This window comes from Scardinius erythrophthalmus, assembly GCF_964197995.2.
Source record: "Scardinius erythrophthalmus genome assembly, chromosome: 8".
NCBI classification, from domain to species: domain Eukaryota; kingdom Metazoa; phylum Chordata; class Actinopteri; order Cypriniformes; family Leuciscidae; genus Scardinius; species Scardinius erythrophthalmus.
The window spans coordinates 16,733,719-16,749,581 of NC_138228.1; positions in this window are offsets into that span (position 1 = coordinate 16,733,719).

A 15,863-nucleotide genomic window follows, 5' to 3' on the forward strand; every position below is an offset into this window, starting at 1 on the left:
AGAAACCTCATTGCTGAACTGGCTACTCTCTGCTGTCCTCTCGGCCACCGTAACTTTTGTTGGTTGCAATTCGTAACCTCACCACTAGATTCCGCTAAATATCACACACTGCACCTTTAAAATGTTGATTAGCCAATTAGTTACTCAAACAAACCACTTTCTCTAAACCTGTCGTGCACATCCACCATTTTTGTATTTTTTAACATTTTTATTTGTGTTTGTTGTTCTGAACCGAATCCTCCTCCAAAGCGCAATGGGTTGTGGGCAATATTAGCTGTTATTCTAATCTCACATAGGCTTACTATAGTATGCACATAAGGATGCAGGGATTGAACCACAAATTTCTGAACATGTCTGATTTGTATATGAATATGCGCATTATAATTATATATCTAAATTACCTTTTTTTATCAGTTCTTTGAAGCGAATTGCTATTTCATCTTCAAAGTACTTCAAAGCTTATTTTTATCGAGATGCAATATTTTATTTTATTAATATTATTAATATTTTTTATATTATAATTTTCAACCCTATTATATTATTATTCATTATTATTATATTGTTTTTTCATTCATGTAATTTTTTGTGTGATACCTTGGCAATTCAAAAAACCTTTAAAGCAAATATATTAGAAAATATCAGGATATAAAAATATAATATTTTATCCAAATACCTTTTTTAGGCAATTTTGCAAAGCTTCATGGGGGTTATGTTTTCTGCTAAATGAATAATCTTTCAATGTACTTGCCATAAAAAATAGTAGATTTTATTCCCTGAGAGTGTTGTATTTTTTTGGATTTAACAACTCAGTGGACTTTAGTGGTTTGTATTATTCGTTGCAAATTAGGCTTTAATGATTAATGAAGTCTTGATTATAACGTTATGAATTTTGCACTAGTTACACTGCATTTAGAGCCCATGAACCATTAAAGACCATTAAAGGCTCTCTGTACATATAGGCAGCGTCTAACACCCAAATGACTCTAAGTGGTCATGCCGACAGTTGAATTTATTCCTGATGGACATTTAATCTTGCCCTCTCAACATACTCAGGAATGCTGTTCTTTCCTTACAGGGTTTATACTGCAGATTAGACCTAAAGAGCGCTCTATCAATGTAATCCAAAGTAGTACTCTTCTCATCAGTCAAAAGAGCCGACTCTAATGGGCAAGATAAAAGATGTGTGTGTGTGTGTGGGGGGGGGGGGGTCCATCTAGTTTTCATTTGATACAGCAACGTTTCACTTCTGAGCTTCATGACACAGTTAGTAGAGAATATTTCAGATGATTAACATAGAAGATGTGAAAGGTGCTTTGAAGAGCTTATACAGACACACTGTACAGTAGATTGTTAGGTCATGTCTTACATTCTAAAAGTTACATTTTCCTTGTTGTGGCCAATCTGCTGTTCTGAGGCAGATCAATTCTAGTAGAGGTGTCAACCGCAGAGGTGACAGTGAGAGTAGGGTAGACGAGACCCTCAGAGAAGCACCTGTCTCACAGGTGTCAGTGTCAAGGCTGGGATTAGGTAATAAACTGTGATGCCAGATCCAACTGAACGCTCATGGGGTTTTTGAAAAGGTGTCTTTTATAATGAGTATACTTTTTTGTGTGCAAAAAAACAAACAAACAAAAATTATGACTTTATTCAACATTTTCTTCTCTTCCCTGCAGTCTCTGAAGCTGTTCACGTTGTAAACACACTGCAGGGCTTCAGGTTCTGTGTGCGTTAGCATCACACGTATGTGTTGTGTTGCTCACATGGACAGCATCAGAGACTGACACGGAAGAGAAATTGAATAAAGTCATTATTTTTGTGTGTTTTTTGCGCTTTATACAATTAAGGTTGAACCACTGTAGTCCCATGGAATATTTTAACGATGCATTTACTACCTTTCTGGGCCTTGAAAGTGGTAATAACGATGCAGTCTATGGGGGGTCAGAAAGCTCTCGAGTTTGGAACGACATGAGAGTAAGGAAATAATGACAGAATTTTCATTTTTGGGTGAACTAACCCTCTTAATTGTCATGTTATAGTTATGCAGCAAAAACACTTTATCATAACTAACATCAGCCAGTCAGCTTTTTTTGTCTATTATTTTTTTCACAGTTTCAGAACCACCGTGATGCAATGACATTCATACATGTGCAGCTTAAGTGTATATACACTGCCCTACAAAGCAAAAAGGCAGTAACTACGCAGAGTGCAGAACTGAGAAAAATGACTTTAAAGTTATCCTGTCATCCAGCCTAAGTAGTTGTAGGTAGATTATTGGACATGTGGCTGTTTTGTTACTTTATGTTAGCTTATTCTTTGTACATATCAATCCTCACATTTAATTTGATATTTTACCCCTATTTTGCAGTTACTGTATTCTTGCTTTGTATTACTTACTAAAAACGTGGCACCATACCAAGGAAAAAAGCAGTAACTACAGATTCTCCAAAAACTATTTTGCCACAACTTGGGCTCTGGGTGTGTTAGATACACTGTATTTGAATTAATTGGAACCATTTGTTTTCCTGAACATGGATATACCAATCCCAAACTAATTTGACCATTTTAGGTCAATATTTTCCACCCGGAAGCTGTTCTGGTGCTGAAACGGCTGCTTAAAGTCGCACATTGCTAAGCTGTATCAAGGTCCAAATGGGGACCATTTATTTTAAAAAGGACCACATTATTATGTGTGAGTATTAGATTAATGTGTGTCTGGGGGTGTTTCTGTATCTGTAATGTAGTATCTGCTATACCTACAAATCACATTAATGTTAAAGCACTGCAAAACAACTTTTCTTTGGAGCAAAACAAAATCATTTTGCCTACGTGTTTCTAATTTGTGTGAAGTTAGAAGGGTGAAATCGCAAATGTTAAAACCGTCCCGTGAGTAGGCCTATGTCTCGATACCAAAATTCCAGTAGTCGGTACCGATACCATTCAAATTTTACGGTTCTCGGTACCACAGCAAAATCTGTTGAAATTTTTCTATTTTATTTAACTGTTTGGGAAAAAAAAATATTTATGACGGTGATCATAAGTAAATAATACATAAGCATTGAAGGCTACATGCTGTTTAAACGTAAATATTGCTTATAAAAAAATCAAGTGAAAATTAAGCAACCCTCTATGCACACATTATTTTTAGTAGTAGTAATAGTATTTTTAATACATGGAGACGTGGCTAAATCTACTGTACAGTAGCCTAATATAATTATTTCTGTCAATTTCTTCAAGTTAAACCGAACTTTTATTTTGACGGGTTGCCGTGAAGACCTTTGAGTTTCTGTGTGTGTATGATATGACGATAGTTTTTCTCAAATTAAACGGTAAAATGCTCATGAAGTGACTCTCAGAGCGGCTCTGGATATGAATTTTATCATGCCATCATATCGTGAGGCAGCAGAGACTGAAAACAGCGCGAGCGTCACTCATGCTTGTGTGTGTGTGTGTGTGTGTGTGTGTGTGTGAGAGAGAGAGAGAGAGAGAGAGAGAGAGAGAGAGAGGTACCGTAAATACCGCGCATCTGCGCCATTCATTCACAGAGACAAGCAGAACATGCAGGGTTAATGTTTAAATTGTCTTTTTGCGGTTTAATATATTATACACAGACACTATATCGTGGTATATGCCGGCTACGTCAATATGCACTTAGATAAACATAGAAGCAACTGCAGCTCCTATTACAGAAATGCTGGTCACATTTAAAAAATTTCAGTACCGAAGTACCGGTACTTTTGACAACACTACCCGTGAAGATGCCGCGAAATCATCTGTGTGTGTTCACCATGGCAACAGTAACTTCACTGCGCAGCAACACGGTTATTTTTTTGTTAGGTAAAACATAACAAGAACACAGTAATGGATGTTACTGTACTCATGCTTTGTTTCACGAGGGCTTTTTGCAGTTACTGTACAAACGACTACCATTTTTCTCCAAAACGACACACATTTGAGATAAGATGTTTTGTCACATAACAAAGGATGCCTTGAATGTCATGAAAATGATAATAACTCATTTTTGACCAAAAATGCAGTTACTGCCTTTTTGCTTTGTAGGGCAGTACAGTACACCCTATAATAATCATAAACCATGATTCAATAAAATGCTTATTTGTTCACTAATATATCATTATATTGATTTATTCTGTATTTACAGGTGTAATGAATTTTGTACTAGTTACACTGCATTTAGAGCCCATGAACCATTAAAGACCATTAAAGGCTCTTTGAACATATGCAGTGTCTAACACCCAAATGACGTTATGCCGACAGTTGAATTTATTCCTTTTGCTTATCTAAAATGCTTATTTGTTCTAATATACTAATATATCATTATATTGATTGATTCTGCAGGTGATAATGAATTTTGCACTAGGTAAATTACTAGATAAACTACTATAATGAATTACTATCTTCACATGTTTTGACTAGACAAAATAAAGAAAGAACAGAGCCGATGATAATGCTCCTCCTACTTCTCTCCCATTCATTTACAGATGTTCTTTTTCTATTATTCCATCAACATTCTCACCTCAACACAAATTTTAAATATAAATAAATAATTCACATACATACACAAAAGGGGACCAAAACCAACATGAGTTATCCCCCAAACAGTATTAATTATTAATGGGTCAAAATACATTATTAATAATACTTTATTAATAATTTTAATAATGTATTATATATATATGGTCAATATTTTTTTCATTATTGCTGCCTGAAATAAATAAATAAATATATTCATACATATGTGTATACATAATGGGCATGGACATGTCTATTTGTGTCTTATACGGTATTTCCATCTCTACTGTATTTGATCAAATAATCTACAATAATGTCTTAAGATAGTTAAGCCAGAATTTTGAGAAAAAGAAACCAAGACCTGCTCATTCATTCATTCATTCATTCATTCATAGAACTGCACTATGTTCTCACCTCTCTGGTTCATACCCTGCCTGTATCCGGGTAGCATTGTAGCGCTGGGCAGCCGTCTCATGCCCATGCCCATGTAGTGTATGGGTAAACAGGCCATGAAAGTGATGTTCCGAGTCTCGTAACGACATCCGTGGCCTGGCTGGCTCCATGTCCCCCACAATACGCCTGTAGTCAATCTGGTAGCTGTCCCTGTCCCCATCCACATAACGGTCATACCCGTCCATTTCGACGAAATCCAGCGGGTCGTCCTCCACCGTAGCTCTGTTTGAACCCCACCGACCCTTCCAAAAACACTTAGTTTTTGTCTCTCACCCCTCACCTGAGACCACCTCTCAGTTTCTGTTGTTTGCTCATACACCAGGTTGAACTTTAGATTTAAACTCTTCACAAAGTTTAAAAGAATACAAAATAAAACAATAATAAGAGCTAGATTTGGGTGTCCTCAGTTAGATTTGTATCCAATTTGCATAAGCTATTAGCATCTTCCAAACCACAGGCTGAAGTTGTAGAATGGTGCGAGTGCAAAGTAGTTTATCTGCAGCAATTCAAAAGAAGTTGGACAGATTCTGATCAATAGCTTTCAATCCCAAAATAAAAATTTCCAGTATGAGATTGGCAGACTTCCCAAAAAGTACTGGTGGGGGGGTGTTTTTTGCAGTCCCGATGATCAACCTGCAAGAAAAAAACAGATCACAGAAAATCTGACAGGACCAAATAGTTAACCGGATGGCAGTCAAGCAGAAATTGAATGAGCCTGTTTCTCTCTCTCCCTGTTTCACTTCAGCTAAGCTCTGTTTCTGACAGAAGCGCGTCACTTTCACAAAGAGGATTGCAGCATTAAGTGTGCATGTGTGTGTTTGTGTGTGTGCTTTAACAGGGGGAGGAACTTGTAGTGCTTGCATGGTGTTCAGCAATGGGGTGAAGGACAAGGGATGGGTTTTACACGCCCCACCTCTTGTTTCTCCAAAGGTAACATTGCAGTGCGCATTTGAGTGTTTGTGTGCCAAAAAGCATGCATTTGTGTTAATTAAAATAAGTGTTAATAGTTTATTTGGGTATCATATTCATTCTTCTGTGCATGTGTGTGTGTATGTGTGTGTGTGTGTGTGTGCGCACACCTCTATCACTATGTGTATGAACAGCCTGGAAACGGCTTTCTCACAAACAAAGTCAAATCCCAGTGTGCATTGATGGAGAGTGCTCAGCCCTGCGAGGCTTCAGGCTGGAGCAACAGAAACGGCAGAGACTGCTCTTGACGGACTAATTACACGCAGACGCTCTACAAGAAGTGCTCTGGAAAAACTGTGCCTTGAACAAACATGCCCCCTTGTTTGTGTGCACAGGCAAACAAGCATCCTTCCCTTTATCAGACACTTGTGTCGACCTATTTATTTTGAGGGAAAGGCAATTAGCTTGTGATTGAAGTTGTGAAGGGTTTGTGAATGTCAGTGTGTTGTGGGAAAGTTCTGGAGGAGGAAAATGGGTTGTGGGTAGACAAGTGTGGATGTTATGTTGTCAACAAGTCAGCCAGGTATTTAAATCCCCTTGACGTATGTGTGCATCGCCCCATCACTAAGCAGGAAGTATTAACAGACTTATGTGAGGAAGGCAATTGTTCCTGCACTGCCACCGTCTGGCAAACCTCCAACAGAACAGGTCAGGGTGTGTATTTGTGGAAATTGATTAACTGTTGATGATCTGCTGTGTTCATCAGCCGCCCGGTTGGGGCGTATAATTGCACACATGCATTTTTTAACAACCAATACACACAAGGGATAATTGTTGTGTTTTTGATTGCTGTTTTGTCTTAGCACCTGCAGTACACTGAAAAACAGCCAACAATCAATATCTTGTTTGCAGGAAAACAGTTCTAAATATCCTTTAAAAATAGTGTATTGTCTTATGCTGCCTTCATGTGCTAACAGAATTATAGTAAACACAAGTTTCATGGTGGGAAATTGGACATGAACGCCCTCTCAAGTTGTATTTACTTCTGGGAAACTGAGATAATTTGTCTCCATTGTCTCCTGCAGGCTAATTAATTAGCTGTCCATCCAGATTGGTGCTGCCGATTCCAGGCACACCTTAAAAAGCCCTGATGTCACTCCCTTTTGGCAGAACATTGTGTTATTGTGAGGAGTGTAGTCTTGGTTTGGCTGTGTGATTACGCAAACATTCTAGTGTTAAGAGTTCCGTGTTCTTTGTTTGTTCTCTGAGAGTGACTTAGAAATTGTAAGTAAGAAACTGTTTGGTATTTTGACCCCATTGCCTACTTACTGACACTGGTTTTGGTTTGACCTCTTAAAGGGATAGTTCACTTTGAAGTTAAATTTTGGTATGTTTTAGCTTACCTCAAGGGCATCTAAGATGTCGGCGTCTTTTTCCGCAGTAGTTTTATTTTTTATATTTTTAGGTCAAACCGTTTTTTGTCTGTCAGTCATAGGTCTGTCAGATATATATACACTAGATGTCGCCTTAAAGACATTCGTTCCAATGAACTGCCGTAGACAAGGCGACATCTAGTGTATATATCTATGCACCAGTCTGCGTACACGTCACACACCAGGATGCGCGCGCGCCCTCAGATCACTTGGACGTGGCTGTGTATAAGAGGTAAAAACGATATAAATACTGTTTGTTTTCTCACGCAAACCGCTCGTTTCGTGTCTTAGGCCATCAATATGTACTTACGATGGGGAATTGTTTAATTTGGATGATGGGGAATTGTTTTAATTTGGACTCTGTGCATGCTCTTTGAGACCGTGACCATAGACCTGCATTATACGACTGACAGACAAGAACGGTTTGACCTAAAAATATCAATTTAAACTACTGCGGAAAAAAAGACACCTACATCTTGGATGCCCTTGAGGTAAGCTAAAACATACCAATTTAATTTCAAAGTGAACTATCCCTTTAAGTTTGCTCTGGCCTGTAAATAGTGCTTTGTAAATGCATCGTAGAAAAATCTGGGAAAGGTATGGAGGTAGATGCCATTTTGTTAGCTCACTTTATTCTTTGTTTTTTGGATGTGTAGGTAGGGAAGTATTGATTGTATTTTGCGTTTCATTTGGGATTGTGAGGTGTACCTCGATTCAAGTTGAGGAAAGAAGTCAGGGTCGGCGTTACTGAGGCTCATGCTTTTATTTCTGTTTCACAAATGAAAATAAAGTCATGCTCACTGCGCTTCAATAAACTCCATCAACAGACAATAAAATATCAGATCATTCTCCAAATTATCCAGCCCACAGGAGTCCTCAGTCAGTCTCTCTATATCTGTTTCTTCTTTCCCAGTGGCTTTTAACCAGTCTCTCCACGCCAATCACTGCAACAAGACAGAGGTAAATGTCAATTTGCACTTGATTACTCACCACTCCAAACCCCCTCTCCGGCGTGTCAGTATGCAGCAAAAAGGGAAGAGAAATATCAGGAGAGTGTAATAGCAGTCCACCACACAGAGCAGCCTTTACCTGGATGGAAGCCTGCTGACACTGCTCCGTCCACTGGACCAGATCTGGTGCTTCCTTTTTAGTGAGGTCAGTCAGTGAGCTGGTGAGGTCTGAAAAATTTGGCACAAACTTTCTGTAATATCCCGCCAGCCCCAGGAATTGCCTCACGTCCTTTTTGGTCTTAAGTCTCGGGCAGGTTGCAACTGCTGCCGTCTTACTAATTTGGGGACGTACCTGTCCATGACCCAAGCCCAGATACCTGACTTCCACGCACCCAACCGCACACTTCCATCAGTTGGCCATCAGTCCGGCCACTCTCAGCGCTCGCAGAACAGCACGCAGATGCTCTATATGATGCTGCCAGTCATTACTTTAGATGATAATGTCATCCAGAAAGGCAGCGTGCAGAGAATCCTGTCCATGAGACGCTGAAAAGTGTCCGGTGCTTTGAAAAACCCAAAAGGAAGCATAACAAAATCAATCCAATCCAAACAGCAAGATAAGGTAAGGGGATCTGCCAATAACCTTTAGTTAAATCCAGTGTAGGAAAAAGTTGAGCTGTACCAAGCTGATCAAGAAATTCGACCAGAGAATTTCGACACAGCATTCACCTTGCAATGATCCAAACAGAATCACAATGAGCCGTCCATTTTAGGTACTAAAACTATCGGCTTGCACAATTTCTGTGGGATTCTTCTATAATTTGTGCAAAGCGTGAAGTTCCATCTGGCTTAGGAACAAAGGCCCTGTTTACACCTGGTATTAAGATGCGTTTTGATCGATTAGATCACAAGTAGACGAGGGAGACACATAACCGTTTACACCTGGTGTTTTATTTTGTCTCTTTTATGGGCGAGTAAATATGTGTTGTTTTTTCCAGATCTTTCGATCTAATTGACAAAATAAGCTTGAGCAATTTACATATGAACGCTACCAGAGATGATGGAAAAATATATGGAGTGCAGCAGCTTTTGTTTCTGCTTTGATAGCCGCAAGACCACGGCAAACGTGGTGTGTGTGTTAGAAATCAGGAATGGTGAGAGAACATTGTGCTTGGTTCATTTTTTGTCTTCAAACTAAACTTGGGTCTCCAGCCAACAAAGTTTAAATCCCATCTTGCTCCCGGCAGGCGATATTTTGAGGATGTTCGAACACCTTCGACCACATGACCATCAAGCAATCCAGTCAAATGCGTTGGTCGAAGGTGGACAAGCTCAAAACGTTTTAGACCCCTTTTACACCTGTATTTAGTGATGTCCACTTGTGATCCGATCGACAAAAACACATCTTAATACCGGCTGTTAAACGGGGCCTAAAAAGCATGGGGTCAAAATACCAAACAGTTTCTAACTTACAATTTCTAATTTGCTCTCAGAGAATAAACAATGTTAACAGAACTCTTAACACTGAATTATTGTCTAATCACACAGCCAAACAAACAATACACTCCTCACAAAACGCAATGTTCTGCCAAAGGCTGGCAAAACCAGCAATGCAGGTTCGAGGGGTGGCGCCCCGACAAATCAACAACATATTAAGCAGCCTCTATAGAAAATAATAGCACGCATTTCAGACGTGAATCATGGCAGAGTCGACGATAAATACGAAGAAAGCGCGATCGCAAGAGTCAAGGAAAGGAAAACGACGGCTCTGCGTGAGTGCCATTTACGACAGTAACTTTAAATACTTAAAATTAAGTACTCCACAGCGACTTTAGGGGTCGCTGTTTGAGAAAAAAACTGCATAGTGTGCCTTTAAAGGGGATGGGAGATGAGACTCTGGTTGGTTTATTTCACGTTGCGCCCAAAACATACCCATTACTGAGAATAGAGACAACCCTTTTAGACAATGTGCCTGGCAAATTAAACTAGCAAAAGTAGTTTCGGACACGCCCTAAGACCATGCGCTTAGATCATTAAAATAGGGCCCTATATCTTAAAGGAACGTTTTACCCAAAAATGACAATTCAGTATGTTCTGAATAAGACTTCCTGAATAAGGATTTTTTTAGCATTTTTATAGCATTTTTAGGAATATCCTGACCACTTTCCATCACATATTCCTTCTCATTTCATTATACTGAAAAGTTACCAGGATATTCTTTCTGTCCCATAGAAAATAAAATCATGCAGGTTTGGATTGACAGGAGGGTTGGTAAATTATGATAGATTTGTCATTTTTGAGTGAGCTATTTTTCTTACCTCATAGATATTTTACTGGAAACCAAGATAATACAAACAAAAAAAAAAGTAATTATTAAACCTAACCTTTGCTGATTTACAAGCATTTGAACTAGAATGTCTTCACAAGTTGTTTTTTATATTTCACTATTATTAGTGAGGGACATTTCACCTTCACACGTATAGCCAACCCAGAATACCCTCATTGACATCAACAAGGAGACAGTGTTGCTAAGGTTCCATGAAAGGTCTCATCTGTTAGTGACAGAGTGCTTGTGACAGTTGTAGGGGATTGCGGTAAGAAAGCCTCTTATAGGTAGTGACTGCAGTTTCCCAATGCTGCAGAGAGACTGCAAGGTTACTTCACACACACACACACACACACACACACACACACACACACACACACACACACACACACACACACACACACACACACACACACACACACACAGACACAGAGAGAGAGAGAGATAGATTGGGGTTGCTGATTGGCTGAATGTTTATGAATGAATGAATCTGCTGGAAAGCTTGGGTTTAAAAAAAAAAATCATGTTGTTGGCCATTCATCTCTTCCAATTCAATCTTTTAATCTATTCACATTATCTTTATGTTACTTGGACATACAGTAAGCATGCCATATTAACTTTTAAATAATGGGGTATGTGTGTGGTCTGGAAACATCAACTTGTTGACTATATATTCTGGTTAAAAAGTGTGATTCAGACCTGATCACTTGATGGGATGACTAATCCAGTTTAGTATGGTCACTGACGGCAGTATTATCAGTAGGCCTATAAGTAACATTTTCAATGACATATAATCCTTCATTTGTGTACGACTTCCATATTCGTAAATAAACTGTTTTGAGTCAGTTCTTTTCAATGAATCTGTTTGAATCTATTCGTGGTTTTGAATCAAATGTTTCGATCAGCTCACTCACGCATTGAATCGTTTGAAGCGATTTTTTCTCATCAAAAAAGTAGCGCCAGAGACGCAGATAACAGCACATACATCAATAAGAGGGCTGGATTAAGTGGATATTTATCTACAGTAAATTGAAACAAAACCTTAAAAGCTTTTTATCATCTGTCAGCGATGAAAACTATCTTTATACTTTCGACACCTGCACGTGCAACTTGGGAACGAATCTACTGCAGGTAAAAAAAAATTCAACCTGTATAATGTTGTTGTTGTTTTGGACCTTTTGAAATGTACCTTTTTAAAGTACATTTGGACTGTAATAATAATAATACTATGGTACTATTTCAGTATAGTGGCTAACTAATGTTGTGTCACGTGAATTTATGTGGTAATTTGCTTTTGACAGTGTGCACAACTTGTACTTGTAGCAGGTGTGTGGATGCAACAGCAGGGCCTAACTGGAATTTGCAAACCAGTATTTGGTTATGTAACCAGGCAAATGGGCATCATTTTGAATATCGCTAGTCATTAATGCGTCGTGGAAGTCGTTGTGACTTATTTTAAATGCTCTTTAAGCAGAAAGAAAGGATTGAGTTATGTCAGTGACCGTATGTAGTAATGGTAGGCTACACTAAGCTCTTTTCCAGTGACCTTTTACTGCTTGCTTATTAGTGCCAGCATATGCGAATATTGCCTATAATTACGCTATGCCTTTCTTTACTGCTTAGCTTTGTGTGAATGGCTGTGAATAAAGAGATTTACCTTGCCACTCACTGCAGGTTAGTGTGGAAGATTTAATTTATTAAATTCCAGCAGAGGGCACTGTTGTGTTGATATGTAAAATCTGCCTGCCTTTTAAAATATTTATTCCAAGTATTATTCTCTAAAATAATATAATTTCATTTAAAGGAAATTAGAAAAAAAAATATCTTTTTTGTTTTATTGTTTCATTGAAATTACAAAAATGTAACAAAATTCAACAAATTTGTTACTAAAATGCATTTTTAGGCTAGTTAACATTATACAAAACATAGCCTACACAGTATCCTTGTTTTTTTTTCATTTCCTGGTGTGTTTGTATCTGAACTTTGCCCATCTATATAAAAAAACATGAATATTATTATTAATATTAACAATAATAATAGTCAATTATTATTTGTATACTTTAGAAAATTCCATTTGTATAATAGTAATAAAATCAGTAATAGTTTAGTTTATAATTATTTATGATGATGATGATGATGATGATGATGTTAGCTATTACAATTGTAACATTTCAAGGTGATCAGTCTGATTTGAGATTAAATACTGTAGTTTTTTTTAAATCCTGAAAACAAGGTCATGCATTATTGCATCCATCCATGCATCCATCAAGAGAAGGCCATGCATGAAGTTTCAGCAGCCACTCAAAAGAAAAGCGCTTTGAGACTCAATTCAATTCAACTTTATTGTGTGATATTATTATTGAATTCTCACTTGAGCGCTGCATGCTTTATTAAATCAATAGGGCACAGAAAGCAAATCACTCTAGCACAGGGTTATTTCTTCCTCTATCACTCTATCGTGTTAAAGTGATTTTAGGCTGACGTTTCTCTGTTCATAGAAGCCCACAGTTTTTACAATAAATGTATTAGGGAGAAACACGAACACTCTACCTTAAGTATTCATTTCATACAATCCGAATTGGACTTTCAATATTTTTTCCCAAGCATGGAGAATGTACAAGGATGAATCATTCTTCATAAGCATGCCTAACTTCACAGTTTTTGTCTGAAAACCAGAAGTATTAACCTGTTCTTGTGGTGATGATGCATTAATTAGTATACACAGGTCAAACATGCAAGTTTTGTGTCAACCTGCTATTATGCGGCTAGGTGTGAATGGTTTATTTGTCTAGCGACAAGATCAATACAGATCTGGCTACATGACGGACCTTTAAATGCTCTTCTCTCATAGCTGACACTCAGTTAGATTGTGAGAACATATTGCATATTGCATTCTTTTAATGTATTCTATTGCTAGAGTCTGAATCCTATAAATTGCAATGCATTGCCATTAATGAATCTTGTTATATCTGACTTCAGTATGACTCATTTGGCAAAGCATAACACAATTCACTTATCTAATTAAGTTATGTAGCGGCTTTGCATTATATTAACAAAACAAAAAAATAATCAAAAATAATACTTAAAATCAATACTTGGCGTCTGTGTATTGATTCGGTATTGTCTAAAAAATCTTATTGCAGTACTAGACAGTATTGATTTTCCTCCCATGTAGTCTTCACAGATCCCATGGGAGATACTTTATATTCTACCTTATTTAGGTTGATTTAATTTAAGTATATACTTGAATTTAAGTTATTTATTTGCTTGGTGCGGGGAGACTGTTTGCAAGTCTTATATATCATCACTGAAGATGTTTAGGCTACATACTGTATACAAATTATTTTACCAGCAGCTGACATGCATTTTGCTTTATTGCTTTTCACAGATATGATTTTTTTTTGCCCAATCTGTGTGTTATTACAGCTATTTTTACACTATGTACCCAGTCTGTGTGTAATTACAGCTATTTGTACAATTTAAAACACAGCTACATTTTTGTCGGCATAAAGCTCATCCAAAATCATTTTTAAAAAGTAATAGTACAATCTGAGAGGTGTCATTTCGGTAGCCTATACATCTATGGTGAGTTTAGCTATAGTCTAAACAATAAAATCAGATGCCAAAACTCGTTTATAAGCTGAATCGTTTATGTAAATGAGACCTTTTCCACTCATGTATGTGACGCATCTTGTTTATTTTCCAGACAGTTTTAAACGGCAGCAGGATTTGACTTCAAGCGTATCAAGATTGGCCTTTGCCCTCTTCTGGTTGGGATTTGATCTTTTCTTCATCTGACATTTAAAACCCCCACAGAGAGGAGAGATGAAGGCAAAAGGACAGAACATTCACAGAGGTCTTCAACAGGATAGCTCTTACCTGAACTACACACTGTAAGTCCCCAGTAAGGGCCTAACAAGAGTGACATGTAACACTGGAGTAATGGCTGTTGAAAATTCAGCTTGGCCATCACAGGGATAAATACATTTAAAATAAAAACACAGTTATTTAGGGGCCAAGCAATGCAGGCACCTATTGCAATCGTTAATTGTCGTCTTCTAATTCTTTCTCTCTTGAGTCTGTGGCCGCCCATAAAACTAAAAGTAGTAAAATTTGCCACACAGATAGAGGACAGTCTGAACATCTGTCTGAGCAGTTTTGGAGCCTCTAACTCAATCCCTGTAGCACCACCAACCATCCAAACGATTTGCATGACGTCATTTTTGTAATTTTGCCATTTTTAAATTTCCTTAAAAAAATACTTTTTCGAACGCCTCCTAGACCTTTTCCTAAATCAAACCAGATCGTCTTCAGACCATGCTGACAAAAAAACATGCAATTCCAGTTGATTAGTCAAACCGTTCTCAAATGACTTGCGAACGAATTCTACGAAGAGCATGCCAAAGTGAACATGAGGCTATATCTCTGCAACATTTTAGCGTATTCAGACCAAACTTGGTGTGTGTTATGACAACCATGACCTCAGGGTACCTGCTCAGTTTCGGCACAGTGCCACCTAGTGATCAGGAGATATAAAAAATATATATATTTGCTTATAACTTCTGTAAATAAATGCAGCCTTGGTGAACATAAGAGACTTCTTTCAAAAACAAATCAAATCTTACTGACTGACAGTAGTGTAAAGTAATCTTTTTGGTATGCTTTTTAAAAGATAGGCAATACAGGATGGAATGCACAAGCTCTTCAAATATCGTGCATATTGCCCAAAGAGTAAGAGAGATGAGCATAGAAAGTTAAAAAATAAGGAGACATGCAGTAGATGGCTTAGCATATAGTAAGCATTTGATCTTTTTGGACTAGACTGGAATTAGGTAGTGCATTGAATGCTTTTATTTCAAAAGAACAAGGAAAATTGTGTTCCTCACATAACTGAAGCAAATAAGACCAAAGTGTATCTTGACCACAGTACTGCTGTCACATGAATTAAACCTCAGCAGGCACTTATTTGGAAGGGTTTTGATTCTGTCCTGGCAACACAGACCCTCTGCCACACCCGAACGCCCTGCACCCTGATGTCTCGAGTCAGTCAGTCCGACCGCGAGTGTGACTTCATTTATCTTTGTTAGTCCACTGCTGCTCTGAAGGGATAATTAGTCCTGTGTGGGTTGGAAGAACCAGCCAAGGAAAAAACGCGTGTGCATGTGTGTGGAGAAAGAGAGAGAGAGAGAGAGAGAGAGAGAGAGAGAGAGAGAGAGAGAGAGAGAGAGAGAGAGAGAGAGAGAGAGAGAGAGAGAGAGAGAGAGA